The sequence below is a fragment of the Aphis gossypii genome, chromosome X (assembly GCF_020184175.1).
Source record: "Aphis gossypii isolate Hap1 chromosome X, ASM2018417v2, whole genome shotgun sequence".
Taxonomy (NCBI): domain Eukaryota; kingdom Metazoa; phylum Arthropoda; class Insecta; order Hemiptera; family Aphididae; genus Aphis; species Aphis gossypii.
In genome coordinates, this window is record NC_065533.1 from 5,589,255 (window position 1) to 5,600,268 (window position 11,014).

The following is an 11,014-nucleotide window of genomic DNA, read 5'->3' on the forward strand; positions in this document are numbered from 1 at the left end:
CTATGAATCAATTTATTAAAACTAAACCTAACCTAATTTATAAATTTTACATTTTTCACTAATCAACGTATCAAATTTATTAAAGCATTTAAAATAACCATCGTGTTCTCAATTAAAAACAAATATTTTCACAGGTATGGATTTGAATTTAGATTTTTTAACTGATTGAGGGCATTTTCCAGAGACGTTAACTAAGTAGTTCTAGTTTAAAAATAAAACAAATTATTTTGTATGGCCTATGTAAACCTTCAGATAATTTTTTATTGTTCTCAAACTCAATGTTTACCGATGGAAAAAGTAATTTTCGACGTTTTCTAGCGACTTCTATTATTAATTAACAAAAATGGGTAGTAAAATACCCAGAATGTGATTATGTTATTCTGTTGTTTTACAAAAAGCTTAATGTGAAACTTATTGATTGTTGCTGATAGAATAGGCATTATGTTTAAAACTAACTGGATTAATGGCATAGATGAAGCAGAAGCTCAATTCTGGAGAGACGTTTTAAAAAAACTTATTCAAATTAAATTATTCCTCACTGCAAGTAATACGGCTCTCAGAGGAAATGAAGATAAAATAAATAATAATTCAGAAGATAACTTTTTACGTACAGTGAAGCTTTTAGCACAATTTGATCGTGTGGTAAGTTAACTTTTGTATACTAAAGAATCTAAAGTGAAGTACTTGATTTGGAAAATTCAGAATTAGGTCATTGAATTTTTAGCTTCAAAAACACTGAAGATTTTATGTGAAAAAATAAGAAATGCTCAGTGTTTCACAATTATTATGGACACACACAAGATATAACAAAACTTGATCAAGTAAATTTTATTTTTAGATATATTGTAGTCGATTATGATGAATATACATTAGATGTCAAAGAATAGTTTTTGGGATTTTATAAATTGACAAAACATGGTGCTGAAAACACCATGTCACTTTAATTTATGATGTATTAAATAAATATAATTTAGACATAAAAAATGCTGAGGACAACGCTATGATGGTGCTGCAGTTATGAGTGGTGTGTTCTCTGGTGTTCAAAAACTCATATCCAATATAGTTCCAAATGCTTCATATGATCATTGCACTGCTCATAACCTGAATTTCATTTGTTAGGTTTAATTTAGTTTCAATTTCAAGTGTCGCAAAAAGCTCATTAAAATTGTCAAATTTTTTTGATTTAGTCCAAACCATATTTTTGTTTTTTAATAAAAGTACCCCAAGATGGGAGTTTTTAGCATTTGGTGATATACCTAGTCGCTTCAAATATAAGAAACAAAGTTCTAAAAAAAATTACACCTGTTTGGAAGCAAGGCATGCTGCATTGCTGCTGTATGTACACTTAAAGTGAATTATGTACAAGTTTTAAAATCTTTAACTAATATAACTATATTTATAGTTAAAAAGCTAGAAAAAAACTTTTACATAAAAATACTTCATTTCATTTGTAAATATGTATTTTAATAAAAATTATATGTTTAAATGTTTTCATCATTATTAATCGTTATTATTAGAGTATGGATTTTAAAGCAATAAAAAACTAACGAAAATCACTAAAAAAAAGCAATAAAGCTATCTAAATCTTCCAAAAGAATTTTAAAAAAATTATCAAAAATACGTTTTTAAAAAATATTTATCACAAAAAAAGTATTAAAACTATTTATTAGTTCATTAAATTATTTTTTTCAAAAAATAAAGTAGTAAGATAGATTTATTTACAATCCTGTTTCTAATAGAACCTAACCTACGATTTCTACTGTATATGAATATTTTAAATTAATCTATTTAATTTTTTAATAATAAAAAAACGACAAGCAACATACATTGATTATTAATTATTTAGTAATATTAGAGATCAATTAATTCTTTTTAAGCTAAATTCAATATTTTAATATAGTGTATGGAAAACTTTAATACTTATAAATGAAGATATAAAAAGAAAAATACAAATTATAATATAAAATATAAATATTAAAAAACATATAAAAATTAAAATCAACACTTCAAATACGTTTATTTGGAACACATTTTGAAAAAATGTACCAAATATGCCCAAAAAACGCATAAATATACAAAAAACGCAAAAAACAAAAAGCAAAATAAAATAAAATATTGTGTATGGTAGTATAAAGTATAAACGGTAGCTGACATGGCTTCGTTTTAAAGAAATAGAAAATAATGGTAAATTATGCCTTTAAAATCCGTACTCTAGTTATCAAACTTAAATAAAAATGTTTAAATTTGTTTTATTGTATACTTTTATAATTTTAAAGAATTGTTTTCATTGATTGGGACCCACAACCATGTATTGGTCCCTGGGCTCATGAAGGTCTTAATCTGGGCTTGAATAATATATAATTATACTTATAATAGGTAGGTACCTATATTCACTATGTATAATAGGTAGTAGGTACATAGTTAAGATAATGACGATATTAACGAATGTTGATTACAATATATACACATACGATATTACACTACTGCAGCAGCCGTATATTATATAACTCATGTTTTATAGGTACAACAATTTTTTTATAGTTGTTATTATTTAGTTTAAAATGCCAAAAATTAGTAGTTGTCATTACTCTAAAATGGAGCATTAGATTGAAACAGAAGGCAAATATTAGTTTTTGCACGTTATGCAATAGAGCTATTACCTATTGGTTGTGATAGTGAAATGTGATTGTTGTGAACTTAAATTCTAATGAAATATTGTAAATCAGTTCAATTTTTATATTATTATGTAATACAATAATAGTAATATTAATATAAAAGTTGATGCCAACTAATAAATAATAATAATATCAAATTAATAGTAATAAAAATAAAATTTGAAGTATCTACGTATAGTGAAAATATTGAAAATATTGTTATGATTCCTAATAAAAAAAATTTTTGCACAATTTTGCACATTTCAACATTTTAATTGCACATACTGTACAGCAGAGCGTTACCCACTTTTTTGAGTTGCTCATGTGAAGATAAAAATAAAACAATATTTATCATACTTTTACAGCACCTACGATGCATTACGTGTTATTTATATTACACCCTATTATATTTTAATTATTTTTCTTATTAGGTATATTAAATTAAAAAGGTAGGTACAGTTTATTATTAGAATATACCTAGGTATATTATTCAACGCGCAGCGGCTGTGGTAAACCATCGCGATAACGACGACGGACTGATATAGTGATATATTATAATAATATAATATAATATAATATCCATATACATAATAATATGAACCCTATAGTTATAAATATATGGGTAAGTAAATAAATATTGCATTCGGTGAGTATCGTTCTATTGTCAACCCGCATACCCGATCGATGTTTAGATTTTGGACGTACATTTGCCGCCTGACGAAAACTAGTCTGCAGCCGCCCGCTTACTTGCGATGAGTGTTTTCAGTGTATTTACTACATTTAACGTCTGAGTATTTTAAGAGTCACATACTCATACCCACATCTCATTTACAGTTTTTGACAGCCATATAGACTTCAGAAATAAATAATACAGAATTTGACATCGAAAAAGGTAGGTGTATTATACTTAACTACATTAATTATTAGGTGGTTTACCTAAATCGTAATTTTCATTCAGAAAAATTGTTAATTATGTTTTAATATTTTTGTATTTAAATGTTAATAACCTAGCTATATCTTAATAGCAAATGAGTAGATCAATGTATATAATATAATAATTATAAGAATATTGTGCTAAACGTTAAAACTACTACCTAGTATCTAGTATATTATGTTATAGTCTATCCCAACAAAAACACTACGCCAAACTCCGTGTAGTATAAAAAAAATCCACCTCAAAAAGTTGTGATATCATTTTATAGCTATGTATTTAAACTATATAGGAATAGATATATTATTATAATTTATGTTAAAATTCATTGCTTATAAATTGAACTTAGCTGGTGACATTATTTAAAACTCATGAGAATTCATTTCGTATTGAGTATACATGTTATCTTTGAAAATGAGTGATACTAATTAAGTGTTATAATTTTAAAGTCACCAGCTAAGTTCAATTTATAAGCAATGAATTTTAACATAAATTATAATAATATATCTATTCCTATATAGTTTAAATACATAGCTATAAAATGATATCACAACTTTTTGAGGTGGATTTTTTTAATACTGAGCGTTTTTTTACACGGAGTTTGGCGTAGTGTTTTTGTTGGGATATCACTAATTTTTTTTATGTTATTATTATTATTATTATTATTATTGTTGTTGTTGTTGTTGTAATCATTATTATTAAATATTATAATGTCATGTATGTATTATTATTTATCAAACATTTAAGTTTTTAATTATTTTTTTCCATTAATATAATGTAAATATATCCCCCCCCCCCGAGGCCACCGTTCATACTTTATTTGATTACACCTTACCCAATTATTTTGATGCCTTATTAAGTTTGTATAATGGCCCTCGGTCATTAATTGTTCCCCATGATGACATATAACTGAATGCACTCGATAATAGATTGAATTAATTTTTAATTTTGTAGTTGGAACTTGATTAATTATTAGGTTATTAATTTTATTTTGGAAATTGTTGGACCAGAGTAATACTTGTAGCATTATATATTGAAAGAACAATATTGATAAATGATAATATACGCGAGCCGTTACGTATTAACTGAAAACACCGCCACCGCAAGCGCTGTGACAAAGCACGCGCGTACGGTAAGTGTGTGTGTGTATCTCCTCAGTGGGCGGGGAACTTCATGCGGGCCGCAGGGAATATTATCGAATAACATTTTCTTTTTTTGCCATAAAAATTCATAATACATTTGGCTATAACTACATTTATAATGTTCAGATCGGATTAAAAAGTGCAGCATGCACTTCTACGGAACATTTCCAATAAGATTGGTGCATTGTCAAACTAAATTATTGTACAAGAAATTAGGTATGCATTGTCAACTATTTTTTTTCGTGATTTCAGATGCTCCTGTAATTATACCCGGCAGTTGTCGCGCGTTGTGATTGCCGATGCGTTCATTTTAAGGCGTTTTTTTTTATACCTACTTAGCGCGATCCTGCCGGGTCGTTGGATATACCCGGCAGTTGTCGCGCGTTGTGATTGCCGATGTGTTCATTTTAAGGCGTTTTTTTTTTATACTTAGCGCGATCCTGCCGGGTCGTTGGATTTTGTGCATATTTTATACTTCATAATATAATTTATTATGTTAAAATATTGTTTTTAAATTAAATAGTTGTAATATCAAATTATAAATAATAATTGTAAACATTATAACAATTAAACAGGTAAGTTTAACAATTTTACATTTTTACATTTTTACTTTGTAATTTTAATTTTTTTTAAACTCATCAATATTCATGAAATATTTTGTTCGTGTTTTTTCCATATATAAAATATAAAAATAACCTAACCTGTCATATGCAATAATAACGTAAGTATTATAACATTATAATAATGCAATTATCATGTTTTGATTTCCATATGTTTTAATGTCATAGTATGCACATATTGTATGATAGAATAAAACATAAGTACCTATACCTAGGTATCTTAGATTAAGTTGTTTTTATTTGGAATACAATAATGCAAGTATGCAACTATTATAATCCTGTAACTATAGAGTTGTTAAATTTACTTTATTCAATCAAAACCAAATGAGATCTTAATATTATTTCAAATATTATAGAATAATAACATCCACAGTGGCGATAATTATTAATAATTAAATATTCAATTAATTCATTATTCAATAATAAAAATACTAATTTATAAAAACTCATTATATAAAGATCAAAGATATAATATTATATAATATAATATAATTATTTTTTTAGTTTATAATGAAGAAAGTTCCTAGCTACAGAACTAAAAAAAGAAAAATACAAAATGTACTTGAAGCTTTTGAATTTATTAATTCTTCAAATATTTTAGAAACATGAAGGTACACATGAAGGTGAATACATCAATAACAGAGTTTGGTTTCCTTATAATGCTACTAGTCATGCAAAAATAAATCACAATGATTATATTTTAAAGAGTAATGAAGTGCATCATGTTTCTCCTATAATTTCATGTATTGCGCTGGTACCTGATATAAATATTACAAGTTTGTTTTCTTTAGACTACATGCACCTAATTTGTTTGGGTGTTATGAAAAAATTGATAAATCTTTGGATGAATAATGGCCCTACTAGTTTACGTTTATTAAGTCACAAAATAAAACATTTGTCACTCAATCTAAAAAAAATGCAAAACTGTATTACCAATGATTTTGCTCGAAAACCAAGAAGAATTGAAGAGTATCCTAGGTGTAAAGTTACAGAATTTAGACAGTTGCTCCTATATACACTCAATACAATACCAATAGTTTTTAAAAATGTCTTGTCAGATGAGTGTTATAAACGTTTTATGTCTTTCAACATATCAATGAGAATACATTTAAGTAAGGATCATTCTGAGTATTCAAATTATATTGTTGAATTATTAAATTATTTTGTAAAAATATTTCAACAAATTTATGGTTGTCATCTATCACATAATATTCATAGTTTATTGCATTTAGCTGATGACTATATTACACACAGACCTCTTGATAATTGCAGTTATTTTCCATTTGAGAATTACATGACAATTTTAAAATGCATGCTTAGAAAACATAAAAAACTGTATATTTAATAATAATAATAATCGTCAATATAATACATTTACAATTAAGAAGCCTGATTGCTTTGTATTAACAAGTGGAAGAGAAATAATTCAAATTATTGACATTTTATCAAATACTTCAATAGTTGTAGGTAAAAAATTCAACTCCAAAGAAAATTTGTTTGAAAAACCAATAAGCTCTTCCAAATTAGATATATTTATTGTTAAAAATTTATCTAAATGCGCAAAAGAATGGTGTATATTAATATATACAAAAAAAAAAAATAATGATTTTAGATACTGACAAAGTATTGATATCAATACTGTACCAATATCAAAATAAGTTGTATATACCAATTTTGAAATATTTTATTTGTTATATTAGATTTTAATATAAAATAAATATACTATAAATTATTAAGTGATGTGTAGACTACTGTAAAAAAATTAGTTTTTAAAATTAGTTAAATGATTTTCTTATTTTATACCTAAATAGATATTTTGTATAATGTTTTTGTATGTTTTTTAAATTGTTTTTAAATATTGATATATTTAGTTGCAAAACATTTTATTTTTTTACATTTAATTTGGTATGCAGAAATATATAAAATGGCAATAACAAATTAAAAGTTAATTTATTAATTATTTTTAGTGTCAAATTTATGTTTATATACCTATTAATTAAAAATTGTATTGTTCTTAAAGAATATGTGGAGCATTGTTTGTTTTTCTAACCTAACATAGTAGCCAAAATTCTGGATTCGCATTGTTCGCAGCACTGTTTGTGCTTGGCCAAAAAAATCAGCTCAAAAGTTAATTAAACGTTGTGCAAATCCAAATCAATTAGAACTTAGTAAGGTTTTACATTCAAATATAAGTTATTATATTATTAAATATAATTATCAATAATTCTTAAAGGCTAAATTTATGTTAATTTACATATTTTTACAGATAGCTTGTTGGAAGCTTGATCCTTGACCCAAGAGAATTCTGGGTTGTCATTAAACGATGATTTTAATATAAACATAAAAAGAAAACACCAAAAACCTGTAATTTACAAGAAAGAAAAATTGATCAACATTCCGAGTCCTCCTGCTCATAATAATTTAAAAGGTAATATTATACAATTAAATTACAAAAAATTTTTTATAATTATTTAACTAATTCATTGTGAATTAGATACCTCACAATTTTGATTCCTAAAATCTTATAAATTATTAAATATATAAAATAAATTCTGAATTATAATATTCAATTTGTTTCAAAGAATATTATTATTAATATTATTGTTTTTAATTACTTGACTGAATTCAAAGGAAATGTGTACCATAGAAGTACAAATGTAATTAATTGTAATTTTTTTATTTAAATTTGTATAGTATTCTGGTGATGGTGATGATTAAGATATAGACAAGACCATAAGGGGTCATCTGGAGAGGCTTAGGGAGACTTAGCCCCCCCCCCCCAAATATTTTAATAGATCCCCAAAATCAAAACTTAATTCAAAACGTTATTATTACTATTATTTGTTTCAATAATTATCTGTTAATTTTAAATGATGTATCCAAAGAATGTCTTAATTCAAAAATAACAGTAGCAAAAAATATTGTAGTTCAAAATATTGGTTCTGATGTGAATATTGACATAATCGACGTTATAAGAGTTTTGTCAGAAAACCAAACAGTATTTCCTAATTTGCAAAAACTATATTTTACAATAGCATTAACGATACAAATCAGTTCAGCAACTTGCAAAAGAAGATATTATTTAGTGTTTTCTTTTTTTTCTTTTTTATAACAAACATTATTATATTTTTATTATTAATATTTTAGATTTATGTAAAGGAAAAGGGTACGTACAGGGCCAAAGCCCCTGCAAGTCACTTTACATTTGATTGTTATAGCCCCCCTAAAAATTAAACCAAATGTCCGCCTATAGACAAGACATATACACCGGTACAATTAATTAATATATCAGATGAAGATTATTTATTTAATAAAGTTTGTTCAGATATTGAATCTGGTTTCAAGATACCAGTAAATTGACCAAATAAACCATCACCTACCTTTGAAATAGCATCAAATAAAATTATACAATACTTATATTAATTCAATAAGCAATTCTACACCATCGCCTAATGTGTTAGTAAATTAAATATCTCTTGACAAAAACCAATTGATACTTTCTCAGCCTGAACTTGAAAGTGATGAAGGTAGTAAAATCATATCTCTAAACTATATTTTTATCATAATTATTTTATTAATATTGTAACCTAACTACTATTTGTTATTATATCAGCTTTTAAAAAAAATATAAGAAGAAGTTTAACCACTTTGAAGTATGATATACAAAATATACACTCACATATGGATGTTCTAAAAACTCTGCTTGAGAAAATAGATAATAAACTTTCAGAATAACCGAACATCATTACTTCAGACACAGAAGATATTAATATTATTGATAATGACGACGATTTACATAAGGCAGAAGATGAATTAATTAATGATGTCTTATACCGATCTTATGTGGTAAGTCATTCAAATAAATAAATATGAATTATAAATCTTTATATAAAATAAAATATTCACTACAATTTTACTTTTAATTTGTAATGATGTTTTTAAGATACTTCTCTTTTTTACTACCAACAATATTTTCTTAAAACGGTATAGAACATAATAATTATTATGGAAGTTACCTAAAATCATAAACTAATTATTTTAACTATGTTAGTGTATAGTATAATAAATAATAAAATGTATATTTTATTATTTTATAGATCAGAACTTTGTCTCGTTTTTTAAGCAAAAATTTGGATGAAACTATTAGAAAGAGGATGCAAAATTTATTTAGCGATTCATTTTTAATGAATTATTCCTAAATTGATTTTAAGAGAAAAACCAATTTTCAACTTTGCATTGTTGCACTATTGTATTTGGTATATTAAAACAAATGTTTTATATTTATATTTTATAAAAAGATATTTAAAAAGTTTGAAAACTGTTTAAAATCAACTTTACAAACATACACTAGTAATAATATATTATGTATATTGTATGTAACCCTACTAACCAAATTATGTACAAATTTAATAATTATAATGTTATACATGGTTGTTTTATGATTTTTAAATTTATATTTTACTGAAGCAGTTCGTTCTATAAAAAAATATGCTGATATTCCAAATATGTATGTAGAAAAACCCCTAAAAAATTGAAATGGCCAAGCAGCACAACGAGAAAAAATTAAAAAGCTTACCTAATCTTTCTTGCAGAATATATGCCTCATTGTATAGTAAATTAAGAATTCTCATATCTAATAATACATCAATTAAACAATATAATATATTATATATAATATATATTATATACTTCAGTATACTAATTTTGTGTATAATAATATATAAAATATCATGGTTAAATAATTCATAGGTACCAAATATTTTGAAAATGCATAAATCAAACATTGCAAAAATATATACCTACGTTATTATGAAAATATATAGTTACAATATTATAAAAATATCAAGCTACAATATTGTAAACACCTTCCAAAAAATGTTTTTCAAATTTTTTGACAATTTTTTAAATTAACGTAACAGCCTCAACCAAATATTTTAATTTGTATCAACAATATTTCTACAATATTTTTAAAATATAATTTTGCTGTGTATTGCACAGAATCTATAAATGTTCCTCAAGTTTCTCTTCGTTCCTATCTGTTGTTTTACTTAACCATATACACATAGAACTTAAGTAGAAACTCACCAGTTAATCGCATACTTAACTTATGTAATTCAATAAGTAACTTTGATTTCTTTCATGATTCATCAAATTTATTAAGAACGATATTTTGTAACGATTTCAGTTCTTAAAATTATACATATTTATGTTAAATATGTTAAGCTTATTATTTTGTATATTTTAATTAAAATTTACTATTTACTTTTGTATTAATTTCATAACAAATTATGTTTATTATGTTAAATACCAACGATGTAACTTATATTTTAGTTGTAAAACTTGTTATTGCTATTCTGTATTCTGTGCTGTTTGCCTTTTAGGCGTAATCATCTTTATAATGACAATAAAATATAAATAAAATATTATTACAAATCAAATAACTCATATTAATTATAAAATGTATATGGAAAAAAATATAAGTTAATATTTTAAACAATTAATACTGATAAAAAGTGAATACAGTTCAGCAAAATAAAAATTATATATAATTAGATTTATGGATATAATGTGAGATTAATTAACATAAATAATATTATGGACAATTCAATTAAGAAAATTATCATTCCTCAAATTATCAGTTATGAACCAATTTATTTTACTTTGTAA

The 11,014-nt window shown here is 24.8% G+C and overlaps 1 pseudogene; it reads left to right on the forward strand.

Moving 5' to 3' along the window:
- Window positions 1-441: 441 nt before the first annotated feature.
- On the forward strand, window positions 442-9,882 carry LOC126548859 (uncharacterized; annotated as a pseudogene).
- The last annotated feature ends 1,132 nt before the right edge of the window (window positions 9,883-11,014 follow it).